Source organism: Lissotriton vulgaris, chromosome 7 (genome assembly GCF_964263255.1).
Source record: "Lissotriton vulgaris chromosome 7, aLisVul1.2, whole genome shotgun sequence".
Taxonomy (NCBI): Eukaryota; Metazoa; Chordata; class Amphibia; order Caudata; family Salamandridae; genus Lissotriton; species Lissotriton vulgaris.
Genome location: NC_141695.1, coordinates 1,623,020,946 through 1,623,036,561, shown reverse-complemented (window position 1 = coordinate 1,623,036,561; position 15,616 = coordinate 1,623,020,946). Strand labels below are relative to the sequence as shown.

At 45.2% G+C, this 15,616-nt stretch overlaps 1 protein-coding gene and 1 pseudogene across 1 annotated transcript in view; one reads left to right on the top strand and one right to left on the bottom strand.

Moving 5' to 3' along the window:
* PKIG (cAMP-dependent protein kinase inhibitor gamma) overlaps positions 1-15,616 on the top strand; it is a 572,021-nt gene that overhangs the window by 240,196 nt on the left and 316,209 nt on the right. The window lies entirely within an intron of this gene.
* LOC147706122 (E3 SUMO-protein ligase KIAA1586-like) lies at positions 5,263-12,987 on the bottom strand (annotated as a pseudogene).

Sequence of the window (15,616 nt, the reverse complement as noted above, 5' to 3'; positions counted from 1 at the left end):
GGGTTAATGTTATGGTAAACTAAAGCTTACGTCTTTGAAGCCTTCAACAGGGTTTCCCCTCTACTTTGGCTTAAGAAAGGGCAGTCTTCAAACCTCCAGATCTCTCCTGTGGTGCAGTGTTGAGATAGGACCGCTGACCCTTCCTGCTGCTCCTGTCTGTGGAAACTCTAAGTCACAGCGCCTCCCTTAGCGCAATTCTAGAGTTGCGGTGTAGGGCCAAGTCCCTGGGCAACCCTTACGCGTGGCTGTCTCTGTATTAGTTGTAATAGCTTTATACCTTGACCTGTAACCCAGACACGCATGTTGCTTAATAAAAGGTTTCCTTTAAGTATACAGGATAGGCTATCATTGGACACTGGGGGCAGTCTCCCAGGAGGCGGTCTCGCAGTAGTAGGGGACTTGATTGGGTGATGGAGCCTGTTTCAGTCAGGCCTCCACCACCTGTAAGAAACCAGACTGGGAGGACCACCCCAACCCACCACCGACCAACAGAAGCTCTGGTATTTAAGCTCTGGTTCAGGCACTGTGGTACCCAGTGCGGGCTGTCACTGGCCATTGCCACTGGAGGTACCCTCCCCGGCAGCTGGCCTAGCAGAGGCAACCAAGGCCAGTGTTCAGGAGTATGTGGCTGGCTATTTCAGTCAGATGTCCTCCACCAGTGGGAGAGCAGGTTGATAAGCCAACTATTCCCCCGCCCCCGTCCCCAACCCCCCGCCCCAGCCTCATGATTTAGGCACTGTTTCAGCACTTAAGTAGTCAGAATGGCCTGTCACTGACCACGGCTGGCGGTGGCACACTCCCCGGCATCTGGCCTCCCAGTGGAAACCTGAGGATCGGTACGAGAAGGTCTTTTAGCAGAGCATGCTCCAGGCAAGCCTCCTGCACCAAGGGTAGGTCAGATTGGAAGAAAGCCCCCGCCCCTTAAGCCTGGTGAATTAGGCTCTGGTTCCGTGTAGTGGCCGCGCTGCTGCCACTGCTTTACCCTCTAACCACAGGCCACTGTGTCGCCTTCCTTAATGCCATCGATTGCTACAAGATGCTGGTGCTTTGCGCCAAGCAGACTCCTGCTCTCGCCTTGGGCTTTGCTATAGTTATAGTTAGGATTATTTTCAATGCAAAATCTCAACATTCTATTGTGAATAACTTTGGCGCCGGTTGAGGAATCTGCCTGAAAATTTCCTCAAATTTGCCTTGCGGCGCTACGGTCCTTCCCTGAAAGCTTGGGGGGGGGATTCGTGAAGCGGGGCCGAGATAAAAGGGGGGTCCCAAAACGTGTTTTCCCCATGTTAATTTCCATAGGGCGGTCGACATCAATTTTAGCCCGAACGGCTGAATGGATTTCCACCAAACCTGGCAAAATTGTAGGGACTGGTAGCCTGATGTGCCTTTGCTATGTCTCAAGATATGTGCTCCAGTGGATTTTGAGTAATTTAGGTTCAAACGCGAGTTCGCGCGCGGAAAGCTGATTGGCTCTCGGGTGTCTTTCAACATTCCAAACAGTCCGGAGCAGCCACCATCTTATGTCTCGGTAGGATTGCGACACAAGAGGTGGCAAAAACAAAGGGGAAAATGACCATAAGGGGGCAGAGTAGACCCCCTAGGTTTGATGTGGGGGCTATAAAAGGGCCCCGCGGGGCAACATTTTTTTATTTTTTTTGATTTGCGCGGGGGAGCGCCCGGTACGCGCACCAGGGAGCGTACCATGGGGAAAAAAGAATGACAGTTTTTTTAAAAAAGTAGCCTTTTTTTATAAATTGGAGGTAGTTCTAAAAAAGAACTGTTTTTTTTCTTTTTGTTTTAACTTTTTTTATTTTTTTTTAAACATTTTGTACTTTTTTTGGCTTTTATGAACTATTTTATATTTTTTTTGTTATTTTTATGGGGAGAAATAAAAAACAGGGAATTGAAAATGGCTCAACTGGAGCAAAAAAAAAAAAAGGAAAAAATTAGGGTTTTTTGGGGCAATTGTGGTTGTCACCAGCAAGGAGGATGAGCTTTATGCTCTGTTCACCATAGGAGATGGTCTTACCACAAAAAATACATGTAATTCTGAATTCCCCAAACCGCGGTTGTATGCAAGGGATCGTCTCCCTTGTCCCGATGGAGTGGGTTGCTTTCTTTTGGAGGTGGTGGTTGAAGATTGGGGAGGGTTACTGGCCAATTCTCTCATCTCTGCAGCAGAATAGTTGTTCGGATGCTTGCGCTGCATGTGTCTAATCATGGTATTATTACCAAAAGAATATTTTTTGTTCGGGTTCCCCCTTGAAAGTTCCATGCCACAGATTAGGCAAGTCACCTTGGGCGCATTGACTTCCTTCTTGCCCTCTGGAATAGAAAAAAACTCCCATACAATGTGCGGCCTTGGCTTGTATGGGGTATTGTCTTCTTGCAGCCAACTTCTCCCCTCCTCCTCCTACTCTTCCTCCTCCTTCTCTTCTTGACCACCAATGTAATGTTGTGGTGGTCCTCTTGGTGGTGGTGGTGGTTGTGCAGATGCTCCAGCTGCTGCTGCTACTGTAGCCATTTTAAAGTACAACATATTTCTCAAAGATGTTGAAACTGGTCTTCCTCAGTCAAAGGACAAAGTCAGAATAAGGAAAAAAGGTGGGGTCTTTCATCATTTGGAAAAAAACACTGTCCTGAACCAATAAAAAGTGTTATTTTCAGGTCACATGACCCGGGCTTTCATCATTTGGAAACCAAAACTGTTCTGCACCAATAAAAAGTGCTATTTTCAGGTCACATGACCCGACGCGCTTACGCGCGCCCGGGGGCGCGCCCCGGGTCGCGTCGCATAAGCGCGTCGGATGTTTACGTTGCGCGATCGTATTCGCTCGAGTGCTTCCGGGTGCGCTTACGGCATGCGTATCACGAGGCTACGCGATACGTCACGATGTTTTCGTTCGCGGCAATAGCGCTAACGGGACGCTAACCGGAGCGCGCACCGGGAGCGCTCCAGGGCAATAAAAAATAAAAAATAGTATTATATAAATATACAATATAGGATTCATTATAAAAAATATTACATTTCAGAGGTTTGAGGCCCTATATATACTTAGGAATTAGCATTTAAAAAACCTATGAAATTCACTGAAAAAACCATAGGTTTCACACCAGTTATAGTTAGGAATTAGCATTTAAAAAACCTATGAAATTCACTGAAAAAAACAGAGGTTTCACACCAGTTATAGTTAGGAATTGGCATTTAAAAAACCTATGAAATTCACTGAAAAACCATAGGTTTCACACCAGTTCTAGTTAGCTGGAAATTTAACTGACATAAAACCATTGAAATTCCCACGTTTTAGTTAGTTGGACTTACTATAACTTGCGCGCCTGCAATGCACTGCTGATGACGTCACATATTACATCACTCATGACATGGTCAGTGACCTCACTCATGACATCACTGATGACACCATCCTTGTGATAGACTGACAGACCTCCTTTCAGTGTAATGTAGCCCTTGAAACACATATTCAAAAATAGAAACTAACATTTTCAAAAAAATGGAGATACCCATACCAGATATAACAACCAATTCAGTAATTCCACCATCTATATACACATCCACTCATTCAGCAACAGTTCTATATAGTCACTCATACATATACTCACTCATCATATGTAGTGATACACATATACATCCTGTTACACACCGACAGTCATCCAAAAGTTACTCACACACATACTCACACATGCAAATAAACTATTGAACATCCATTTATTTGCATATACAAGTATACACACACTAGCACATTACTTCTAAGGAAACTTACGCATACTTACTCTCATAAACAATCACTTAAAGAAACACATACTTATTTAAACAGGAACTCTTACAATCTCTCACTCTCACATATTCTTACTTATATACATCAATACTCACATATACTAGATTAAAACATATGTCGTTACTAATAAAGACACTAGTGAGACAGTCATTCACTCACTAACACACACATATACACACTCATCCACCCTTACAATCCTACACATATGGTGTCTTCAAAACACATACAAACAGTGAGTCAGTCACCAACCCATGCAGCCACTTATACACAGTGAAACACTGATACATATATTTCAATATTTAAAAGTTACTCGCTAATATATGTATTCACTAAGATACACTTAATAAGCCAGTTAACCAATCAATTTTTTTTTTAAAAACATCCATTAAGACACTTATTTAAACATTTATTCTACCATCGATCTTTACATATACATATATAAAACATATTTATTTTTCAGAAAGACACACATCCACTGGCCCAAGAGCTTGATTGACTCGGCTCTCCCTAAAGAAAGAAGGGTTTAATTGTGTATTTTCTTTACTTCCCAGCGTTTTATGCGATTGGGAGGATTGTTTAGGAAACAAAGTACACTCAGCTCTGTAGAAGCTAGTTTCAGTAACTAATGCTAGAGTGCAGGCAGATCATTCTGATATATTGGTTCTTGTAAAGAAAATATTGGTTTTACCTCAGCCTATTCCTAAAACCTTGTAAATGTTTATGCTCACTCTCATGCTCCGTTTTTTCTCTCGCGCTGTCTTTCCCTTTTTGTCACTCTCTCACTGTATTTTTCTCTCCTCTGCTGCTCTCTTCCAGCTCTCTCCTCTACCTTGCGCTCATATTCAGATTCCGGTTTAGTGTTTTCTCTCACATTTTCTCTCTCGCCCAGACTCCCTGAATGTCTCTATCCTTTCAACTCTTGGTGTCTCTCGCCTCTTTATTTTAGCTCTTTCTAGCTCTTCTTTATTGCACTGCTCTCTAGCTTTTGGTACATTCACTCCCCCTAGCGCACCCATATACACAAATACATATCACAGAGATACACATATACACATAAAATACACACACACACACAACGCACTTATATGCACACGCACATACATACGCACACAGTCATACATATGCAGTACACACACAACTACCCATACATACACATACAAACTGGGCTTTAAGTGGGGAAAAAAACTGGGGGTTCTCTAAAAGGGGCATGGCACATTTCTTAAAGGGGTGTGGCCTATCCAAGTAGGGGCGTGGTCTAAATCAAGATAACTAGCATTGTGTGCTTAAAATCATGAAGTCTCATCCAGCAAAGGATAATAAAAAAGGCAAAAAGGTATATTTATTAAGTATAAGCCATAAAATACCAAACATTTTAAAAAACATGTAAAAATTATTGACATTACTTAGAAATCTATTGCAGGATGTCCCAAAACACTTGAAGATATTCACTGTGTCTACTTTGCTGGTTTTATTCACAACAATTTTCTTCAGCAGACCTTCTACCTTTTGCCAGCCTACTCTTTACATTTAGCTTCGTGCCAAATGTTTCAAATGGAGGACCATTGAGTTTTATCCATAAGCATGAAGTATTGGTCTCTACAAGAAGAGAGGCCCTTGTTGGACAAGCAATTAAGTGCATTGCGCTGAAACCTCTCTCGCAATCCGCAATACTTGCTGGCAGGGTTTCCATGCTAACTACAAACTTTTTTAATGCTTCAGGGGTTTTCTTTCCACAAAAATCTTTGAAAAGTCAAAAAGTTTGGATAGTATCTCTTGCTGGCAGCTGAAACTCTGAACACAGTGTCTGGATATCTGTTTCACCATAAAGAATGCATTCATCACCAGAAGGCAAGTTGCCTGCATCTAGCACACTGAAGCTGGCTCGAAGCTCTTTCTCAGAATCCGGGCACATAGTTTATTGATATTTACAGACAGACTTTGGTAAAACTGATTTTGATTAAGGGCAACAGAGTTACTTCTACCATGGAAAAGAGGAACATTCTTGAATTTACCCTCTTCAACTTCTCTCTGAGCCGCAGAAGTAAACTCCCCTGGTGAGTCCTTCATTGCTCTAAATATACGTACTTGACTAACCAAAGTCTGTGGGCATTAACAATTATAATGTCCCTACTCTGTAAGGAGTGTGATAAGTCTTCGAGCTATTGAAGTACATCACACATTACCCCCAAATCTTTGATAAAAGAATAGGATGTAAGGTTCTTCAAGAGACCTTCAAGCTTACTCCGGTCTCTTATGGGTCAGGATGGCTCTTTAGAAGCATTCTCAAAATGTTTGCACAAGGCAGAGAAGCCGTTCCAAACAGCTTTCACAGATCTGTAACTGGATGCTACCCATCTAGTATCAAGCATTTTCCCTATCTTCTGAAATTGTCCACATAGCTCGCTGGCGGACAGATTTAGCTCTCTCTGGTTTTTTGGTGACATGTTGTATGTGGCATATAATGAGTCCATGAAAATCAAGAAGTGATTCACCTTGGCAAGCTCATCAACTGTATCTACCACAGCAAGTTCTAGTATGTGAGCCAAACAGTGCCACGTCAGTTCAAGATTTGGAAATTCTGATTTCAGCAATGCTACTACTCCTCCTTTCTTACCAAACATTACTGCTGCTCCATCTGAACATACTGCAATCAAGATATCATGTAGTAGCCTTTTTGTGAGTCCAACTTTTTCGAAGTAGCTTAGGATCGCTGTCTTTATGCCAAGGGCATTTGTTTCTGCCAGCTCCAGAAGGCCAAAATAGATGGTCACTGGGGTACTCTCATTTCCAAGAATGCCACAGAGGTAGATGATTAAGGTAGAAGCATTGCTAATAGAAGTCATCGATTAATACTGTGATGATCTTTGGTTTGTGTTGTCTGATATAACCAACCAATCTTTGTTGCATTTCCAGTGCAATGTGTTTTAATATTTCAGTCACATTGCTGTGCAAAACACGGCCCATTGCACTGCTATTCTTTGCCAGAGGAGAATTAGATCAGGGTGGTCAGTGAAAGGGTGATCTTTTTTTGCCAAGTAGTAGGCAGTGTCAAATACCCTGCATGTGCTATCCATATGTTTTGCATTACATTCGTGTACCGTCACCACCAATGTATTTTCCTGCTGAGCTGTAAGAATGTCTTCAGCTGCCAAGTGACCAGCGCTCACCTTATGCTTCATAATTTTCTTCCTGAGCTGTTTCTGCCTGAAAGCTTTTCTGTCACTGGAAGGACCAACCTCGCCATCTTCCCACTCTTTACTTATGCGCATGCCCTGGGTGTTATTGTGCACTGAAAGACTTGTTGATTCATCCTGTTTGCAGGAAGAACATCCAATATTGCCTGACTTAAGATACAGCCATTTATATTCCTCTTGAAAGTAATACAACTGTTTAGTGTTCCAGCAGTCAGGGAGTTTGACGGTTTCTTTCTCTGGCACACGTTGAAGTCTTTGTAAAGGTGGACTTTCCTTGGAAGACACTTTCTGAGTTGTACTAGCCTCATCACTAGTTGGTTGCACTGGACAAGACTCCCCTCTAACACGCTGGAGCTTCAGTGACTGAGGAAGTCAATCCTTGAAGACTGCATAGACTTGCGCTTCAAAGCAGGAGCAGATAACCCACTAGTAGCCATGGTAAAATTTCGGACTTCCTTCTTGAAGGCTGGACTGGTATATCTGAAAAAGAAAAGAAAACCTTCCTCTTCTGATTTCCTCTGCTGATTTTGGTTTCCAGGTGATAAGGCCTTGCGTTATGCAATGAGAATATTAAACCTCTTATCTGCAATAAAAATTGAAGAGTTTACTCTAGTGATCAACAATGTTTAATTGGAGTGCCATTTGGTAGGCAGATGTTGTTCTTCATTTTGTGCTGCTCCTGAAAGGATAGCTCATTGTGCAGTGGAACAAGAATAGACTACTGCATGGAATAAAGAATATCCTGAGGCACTGCCATCCTACTGCATCACTGCATTAAATAAAGAAATATTATTTTACTCTCCCACCATTCTGCTTCGCACAACTGCATAAAATAATGACTATCCCAGGGCACTTCCATCCTTCTGCTTCGCTTCATAGAATATTATCAAAAAATAAATATGGATAAATAAAGACAAAAAATTGATTCAAATGGTGGCTTTTATACCACATATTAACTGCAAATTGTTGCAAAAGCAGGATCCAAATATAGCATTTTAAAGCACAAGTGTGAAGAAAAATTGCAAACATATCAATCATCAGCTCTGATGCAGTGGCAGGGTCCCGACGGTGCTGGTAGGGCTGGGGAGGCATCACGAAGGTAAGTTTCCTTTTCACTGCTGCTGGATTCTGTTGTAGACCCTCGTCCCTCGCTTTCTTTAAGGCAGAGCAGGGTCACACTGGTTGCTGAGAAATCTTGCTGCAGACCGTAAAAGCAAGGTTGTACCGGTTCTAACCAGCTGTTGTTGTGCCGATGGCTGGTGCGATGACGTAGGTGGCACTCCGTGTTCAAAGAGAAGGGAAATCCTGAGAGAGTGTCTTTCTTAAAAGGATTTCCCTTCCTGTAACTATTAAGCGTTGCACGCGCATGCTCACCCGAAACACCAAACAAAAACCGGGACGTCTGGTCACCCTACCTTTTGACCTCTGAGGCCTGAAAATAGAGACCCCTTTCAAGGAACACCCAAAACACTGGGGGTGCTCAGTCCCCCACAGCCCACCCACTTAAAGCCCTGCATACAAACCTATAAAATAAACACATTTAATCTCTTCTTGTATCACTTACTTTCATCTTTCTCACGCTTCTTTTCTCAGTTCTCTCCTCTGTCACCGTCTTTCATAATCGTTCTTTCTTTCTCTCCCTTAAACCCCTTCACTTTCTCTCCCCATATTTCCTTCTGATCCTTACTCTCACCCACTCACTCCTCATCTTTCTCTCCCACTTCCTCCCAGACACTTCTTTCTTCTCCTTCTCTGTCATTCTGTCTCTCTAGTTCATGCTCCACCTTCCTTCTTCTCTCTTCTTATGTTTCTGTCCTCCATCGCATGCTCGGTCTTATTTCCTTGCTCTCCTTCACTTTGCACCGCTCTCTTTCCTCCTTTCCACCCCTTTCATTACCTGAACTATTGTGTGTTTCTATGACTTCGGACACATGAGCTCTACAAACACAGGGAAGATGGGTCAAGTTCTGTCATAAAACGCACACACCTGATAGTAAACACAGGAAATCTATGTAGTGTGTTTACATCAACGGATACTTTGGGGACCTTTGAAACACTGCCCAAGCACAGTCCTTGCTTCTTTTGCATCCACTTCGAGTATTCATGTCCTTTCAGGGTCGTAAAACGTTGCAGATGATTTTATGAAGTATGGATCAAGTGAAAGGCACACCTCAGAACAGGAGGTGCACCTAGGTGTGAATCTGAGAGAGACGGTTCACAAAATCACTAAGAATAAGGAACGAGAGCTCTTCTGAAATACTTTTTAACGGATCTCCGTTTTTCAAGTTCGCCAATGTATGGGAAACCTTTTTCTTCCGGCATAGGGTGCGTTTTTTGTTTGTTGTTCCCCTGGTCCTGGGGGTCGCTTGCTGAAAGTGGAGCAGAATTGCTTTCACAGAGAGGGAGCTGCTGAACATGCAGCTCCCTATCTGTGAAAGCAATGCTGAACCACGCAGGAGGCGCGGAGCCTGCTGGGATTGCTGGGTCCTTGAGGCACCCACGTTCCCAACAGATGGGAGAGGATGCCCAGGGTGGGAAAAGGGCACCCACAATAGAGACTGGGCCCCAGGGTATTAGCCCGCCCCCCCTTTTACCACCATTCTGCAAACATGCCTCCTGGGAATGAAGTCTCCTTGGCTGCAGAGGATGCTTGGGGGAGCAACAATCCCTCCTGTTACCTCTAGTATGTCCCACAAAGGGGTATTGCTGAGAGGTGATCCGAGGTTCTGTCCCTTTCTCCTCCACTCTGTAAGCGCGCCTCCTGGTGCACTACTGGTTGGGGGATAAAGTCGCTTCGGCTGCTGAGGGTCCTGGGGGCTAGGAACCCCTTCTGTTACCTCCAGTAAGTCCTACACAGTGCGATTGCTGAAAGATGGTCGGATACCCGCCCCTTTCTCCACCACTCTGCAAACACAATCACTAGAATAAAACCCATAGAAATTCACTTAAAAAAATATAGGTCACAGGGACATTAGAGTAAGCAAATAACATTAAAAAACCATAGAAACTCACTGAAAAAAACCAAAGGTTGCAGGGCTGTTATAGTTCAGCTCAAATTTTAGTTGTACCAAACACGTGAATTTCAGCAACTGAGCCAACTATAATTTACGCCCCACAGTGCACTGCTCAGGACCTCACATATGACATCACTCATGACATAACGGATAACTTCATCAAGTGAGTTCAAGTGTTTTTAAGAATTTACAGATGTAAAACATATAAACTGACATACTACAAAACTAATCTCTGTGAAAAGCATTTTTTTCAAATGATTTTGAAAGTTTAGACACAAGTACACAAGTGCAGCCCAAACCACTCAACAAATTTACAGCAAATTGGGCATAAAGGTAGATCTTGGTCCAGAAAGAGTGTTTTTTATGTAAATCTGTTGTGTGGTTTCTGAGCAATTAATGCTCAAAAACTTTGTATATGGGCGTGGAGCCTCCGCGGATCCAACAGATCTCCTGCTCAGATATGAATGGTTGCCACCACATTAACCAGGCAGTAGTGGCAGCCCTCTTAGGACTTGTGACTCAATCGCTGTACCCCTCCTTGAGTTTCCTTAAGGTCCTGGGCACCCCATACCCCCTCCCCGGAGCCGAAGCAGGCCCCAAGAACCCCATCCCCTGGGGCCAAAAATATGAATAACAAGCTTTTGCAATGCAATCGGTCTTGCCTTTGTGACCTCCTATGTATTTAGCTATGCAGCACATTACCCTGGGTGCTGAAACATCAACTGTTCTGTAAAGCTCTGTTTTTAATATAAAATCAGGGCCTTCAGTGGTCTTATCACCGAAAATACTAGATATGAAAAAAAGTATTATTGGCTACGGTGCTCAGGGAAGACTATTTCTATGGACTAGAATCTAGAGAATGCTAAAGTGATTGTGGTATTTTACAGACCTCTGCTGGTCTTTTCTATCAAGACAGTTAAAAAGAGGCAGTTAAACAGAAAAAAGTCCTTAAGCGGAAGCAGACAAGTCCTAGGGCTTTTCTCCAGAGCCTACAAAGTACATACACATATAATTATATACAAAAGTATATACAAGTGGTCTTGAATGCTCGACCTAAAAAGGGAGGGTGGCCGCTCAGCCTTCCATCCCCAAGCCTAAAATGGCTCTAACATACCTATCTCTCGGGCCAAGTAATTGAACAAAGGGAGGGGGCTTGTGGTCCACTCCCCTCCCCAAGCCTTACAAAGGCCCTGGGGACTGTGCGTTCCCCCCTCCCCCCTGAACCCTGAAAGGCAAAAGGACACCATTCCCCGGGGCCGGCTCAGTGACTGTGTCCCGCGGAGTCCACACTTGGGACGTAGTAATTTCCCTGCCCACACTACACTGGGCAGGAAAAGATATGTTTGCTCCTCTTTGGCAGGAGCATTTTTAAATCTCAGCAGGCTTGTGTTCTCCTTCCCTGCCCGCAGTAGTCCAGGCTGGGAAATAGAAGACATATTGCTCCCGCCTGGAGTGAGCAATAAAAGATAGCTGCTCCCTCCGGGCGGGAGAAATGCTGGCTCCCGCATCATGCGCGAGGAATGCTGGCTTCCGCATCATGTAGGAGCCAGCAGGGGCCATAGGGACCCTTGGGTCTCCCCCCGATGACCCCTAACATGCTACACTTGCCCTAAGGTAATTAAAACTTGCGCCCTCGCCATACACTGCAAATTTACCTACATATATCACACATGACATAATCTATGACATCATTAATAATATCACTGCAACATTTGCAATGAAATAATTTTTTTAAATAACTTTTTAGTGGTACAAACCAACATTGTGGTCATTGCATACAGGTGATCATTGTTTGTTTCAGTGTTGCATTTTTGGGATCATACTCAAATATCACAACAGTTAGGTGTTATAGATTGTGAGAGGGTCAAGTTACATATCGAGTTCGGGTGTTAGTGATTCATCAATAGAAGGGATCAAGGGGGCTCGCAGATATTGTCACGCTATACATACCATTTTGTCCATATTGCTATCTATTTTCGTGGTCAACCCCGGGCCACATATACTGTTTTCTCCTGTAGCATGCTCCAGTCCATATCTTTTTTCCATGCACTAAGCGTTGGTGGTGTTACTGCCCCCCATAGACGTGCAATGTTACTTTTCGCTAAGGTCTAAACAAGTGTTGCCCTGATTCTACCCTTTGCTGTCAGGTCTGTTGGTTCCCAGATGTTTAAGAGACACCTTTAGGCTTAAAGCCGCATTTCTACCCCCAGACTACACTCATGCATTGATGCACCTGCTTCCAGTAAACTTGTATCAATAAGCACTCCTAGAGTATATTCATATATGTCCCTTCAGAACCACAGTGTCTCCTACAGGATCCCTCTTAACTCCTGCCCATCAAGACCAATCGGTTACCAGAGAGGTATACTCAATGCAGTATTTTCAGTTGAATCAGCCTCAGTTTTGCTAATATTGCCACTTCCTTGGGGGAGGAGAGCGCCTCCCTCCATTTCTCGTCATCTATCTCCAGACCGTCCGCTCCCATTTTTCCTTCAGCTCCACCAGAGGATTAGGGGTGTGATGTATAAGTTTCTTGTATGTGAGAGATATGGTCTTTTCTGGCAGATAACCATCCAGCAGCCTGTCCTCTGGTGGGGAGGACTCCAGAAGGAATGTTCCTGCAGGGATGTGTGTCTGAAGTGAGTGCCTAACCTGCGCATACCTGAAGAACTCCGTGTGTGCTAGTTCGTAGGTCAGCTGCAATGAGGCAAACCATACCTTGCCATCAGGTCCCCAAAGGTCTTTTATGCTGGAGATCCCTATCCGGTCCCATTTATCGAACCCCTTAGTCCGACCCAGCGTGTCCAGTCGTTCAGAGACCCAGAGTGGGGTAGACAGCTTGAGTTTATCAGGCCATCCCAGGTTACAGCTTACAATATGCCAGAGTTGGACCGAGAGTCTTTTGGGCCCTGTGATGTGGTACTTATTAGGTTTGGAATAGAGCGCCGCCTCGAAGTTCCCACCCGGTAGGAGCCACCTATCCATCCTATAGCTGGGGTCATCGCCACTACAATATTTAACTTGGTTGATGGTCGAAAGGTGTGCTGCCCAGTAGTTTTTCCAGATGTCCGGAAGTGCTATCCCCCCCATCATACCAGCCCAGTAGCAGTTTACGGAGTGAGATACGCGGAGTCCCATCCCATAGTAGGTCCCTCTGGATGGCTTTGATTTCTTGGAAATACTTCTGTGGGACAAGGTCTGGGTAGTTCTGGAGAGCATATAGGAAAGGCGGTAATGTCATCCTCTTAAAAAGAGCCGCCCGTCCCAGCAGAGACAACAGGAGCCTCTTCCAAGTGGCAGTGTCACGTTTAAACCTTTGCAGGGGTGGTAGGAGATCCTCTCATAGCGGGCTGTCAGAATTGTGGTGATGAAGATACCAAGATATTTGAACCCCTCTGTAGCTGTTTGGATCGGGCAGTGACGTGGAATAGAGGGGGTTTTGCCATGTAAAACGTAGAGCAACGATTTCCCCCAATTAATGCTATAGTCAGAGTTTCTCCCAAAACTGGTGAATATATCCAAAGCTATTCTCAGCGACTTATAAGGGGAAGCGAGATATAAGAGGATGTTGTCGGCATAAAGCCAGATCCGGTCCTCCCTCCCCTCTGCCCATTTGAGTCCCCGTATCGAGGAATCCTGCCGTATCCAAGCTGCGAGTGGTTCGAGGGAGAGGGCAAAGAGCAGGGGGTAGCGAGGGCATCCCTGTCTCTTCCCCCTGTCCCGGTTGAACACCCCAGATATTTTGTTCTTGACGACTTTTTGGGCCAGCGGTTCCGAATAAAGGAGTCGTACCCACACGATAAAGTTGGGGCCAAGGCCCAACTTTTTGAGGACGCCATCAGGTAGGTCCATTCAAGTGTGTCGAATGCCATTGTGGCGTCCAACGACACCACCACTGCGTCTTCCTGAAACTTGTGGCAGCGTCCCAACACACCATGGAGTCGTCTTAGGTTTAGTGCGGTGTTGCAGTGTGGCATAAAGCCCGATTGGTCTGGGTGGATCAATTTGGTTATTATCGGTTTGAGCTTGCAAAACGTTTTGCAAGGATTTTGGGTTTGGCGTTTAACAGTGAGATTGGCCTACAATAGGCGCATACCTCTCTGGGTTTCCCCTCTTACGGAATGGCCACCAATGTGACGATGCATTGATCCCTCTGCAGTATTCCCAAGTCTCTGCTATCCTCAAACATACGCTTCAGGTACGGGGCCAGGCCATCGGGCTTGAGCTTGTACAGCTCAATCGGCAGACCGTTTGGTCCCAGTGCCTTGCCGGGTCGGAGGTTCCTGATAGCTGTGGCCAGCTCCTCTTCTGCGAGTGCACCCTCCAATGCCTCTCGGTCTGAATGGGAGAGGGTTGGTAGCCTGATGTCTGCTTATAACGCGGAAGAGTCTGTCTCCGGGAGCTCCGAACCCCTATGATAGACCGGTTTAAAATGTGTGGCGAACTCAGACTATCTCCAGCGGTTCAGTTAAGAGGGTGCCTGTACTGTCTATAAGCTTCGCCACTACTCTTTGCGCCCTCTCTTTTTTGTCTAGCCAGGCAATCATTTTGCCCACTTTATCCCCTTGGTCGTGTAGCCGCCCGTCCCTGGTTCAGGCAAGGCTTTTAGCGGCCTCAGTCGCCAATGCCTTGTATTCAGCCTCCTTGATCTGCATTTGATGAAGAGCCACTGGGTCTCCATCTGCTTGTGCGGCTTCCTCAAAATCAAGTAGGTCGCGCTCGATGGTGAGCATTTGTTTCTCTTTCTGTTTGCGTTTCCCGGCTATGGCTGAGAGGGCGTTACCCCTTGGCACTGTTTTGAATGCCTCCCAAAGAGTGGTAGGGGACTCTACCCTCCCTTCGTTTTCCTGGAAGTACTGTCCGATCATGCGGGTTATCTCAGTTTCGGTCTCTGAATAATGGAGAAGCCAGGGGTTTATAGGCGCAATACAGCCTACCTTTTTTTTCCCCATAGAGAGATGTGCCCATACGGGGAGTGGTCTGATATGCCCCTTGCTAGGTGCTTGATCTCTTGAATGGCAGTGTCGTGTTGCAAAGGCATAAGTATGTGATCTATCCTGGAGAGGGTGCAGTGTGGGCCAGAAAAGAATGTAGTGTTGCATGCCTGGGTGCTGTATGCCCCACTAATCTGGCTGAATGCTTCAAGGAGGTTGGAGAGCCACATGTGCCCTATAGGGATGTCTCGGGGTGGGTGTCTGTCAAGCCTACCCGAAACTACAGCGTTAAAGTCCCCACCCAGTATGAGTTGTCCCTCCGGAAGGGAAAGGAGAAGCCTGTCCAGTTCTTGATATGATTGGGTTTGGAGACCTGGCGGAATATAGACCGTCAATATGTTGTGTGCGCACCTTCCATCTTCCCGAGAGTACCACAAAGCGTCCCAGTGGATCGGTCCAGGTATATTCAATGACTATCGGGAAGCACCGTCGTACAAGAATACCCACACCTTGGGACCCTTTTGTGAAGCTGGCATGCGTCGCCCTTTTGTAGCCCCATCTGTTAAGTGCATGACAGTTGTTCCCAACAAGGTGGGTTTCCTGCAATAAGACAACATCAGGAAGATGACGTTTAATGTATTAGAGATCAATACCCCTCTTAACCGTGTCCCCTAACCCAT